We start from the raw sequence: 1238 nt of genomic DNA on the forward strand, positions 1-1238 counted from the left end.
CCCAATAAAACTCTTTTAGGGTGCATTCACACTGAGTAAACGCTAGCTTATTCTGAACGTAAAACACGTTCAGAATAAGCGGCGTCTAAAGCAGCTCCATTCATTTCTATGGGAGCGGGGATACGAGCGCTCCCCATAGAAATGAATGGGCTGCTTCTTTCACTGCGAGCAGTCCCATTGAAGTGAATGGGGAGTGCCGGCGTATACGGCAAGCTCTGCTCATGCCGGAGCGTACACGCCGGCACTCCCCATTCACTTCAATGGGACTGCACGGAGTGAAAGAAGCAGCCCATTCATTTCTATGGGGAGCGCTCGTATCCCCGCTCCCATAGAAATGAATGGAGCTGCTTTAGACGCCGCTTATTCTGAACGTGTTTTACGTTCAGAATAAGCTAGCGTTTACTCAGTGTGAATTCACCCTTAGAATAAATTCATATGTATTGAACCGCAGCTAAAAAATGCTGCATAAAAAAAAAAACCACTGCAGGGACAATTGCAGCAAAAACATTAGCATTGTAACTGCTTTTCCACAGTGTTTTGTTTCCTACAATGTGTGGATTAGATTAATTGAAATCTAACAAAATTAACAAAAATGTTTCTTTTCAACAACATGAGACCTCAGCCTTAGGGAGCGTTCACACTACCGTCGGTGTCCGACATGTAGTGTCCGCTCCTAGTGTCCGCTCAAAATCTGTCACGGACACTAGGAGCGGACACTAGATGTGTCCGTGACACCTGTCATTCACTTGAATGGGCATCGGGTGCGTTCTTTTGCACTCTGTGCCCGTCCTTCCCTGTCCGCAAGAGAAGATGTCCGACTTCTCAAGTGGACAGAGGAACCCTGCAGGTGCGCAACGACTTCATAGTATCGCATGTGCTGATACACAGACGTTTTGCGCTTGGACATAAAGGAGGTGGCGGCTCCGTTCATCAGAATCTCAGGGAGGTGAGTATAAGTTATTTTTTTTATTTTTTTTTTAGCTTAGTTGTGGGTATTTTAATAGTACAAGGGGTTGTTTAGAGGGGGAAATTATAACTATAAGGGAGGGGGCATTATGAACATAAAGGGGGTCACTTATATAAGGGTTATTAGGGGGCATTATGAATACATGGGGGAAGTTATTTATATTAGGAGGCATTATGAACAGAAGGGGGTGATCATTGACATAAGGGGTCATTAGGGGAGCAGTATTTATGTCAGGGGAATCAGGGGCATACTATGAGGGGGCAATTAATTT

The sequence above is a fragment of the Leptodactylus fuscus genome, chromosome 5, assembly GCF_031893055.1.
Source record: "Leptodactylus fuscus isolate aLepFus1 chromosome 5, aLepFus1.hap2, whole genome shotgun sequence".
Lineage (NCBI taxonomy): Eukaryota > Metazoa > Chordata > Amphibia > Anura > Leptodactylidae > Leptodactylus > Leptodactylus fuscus.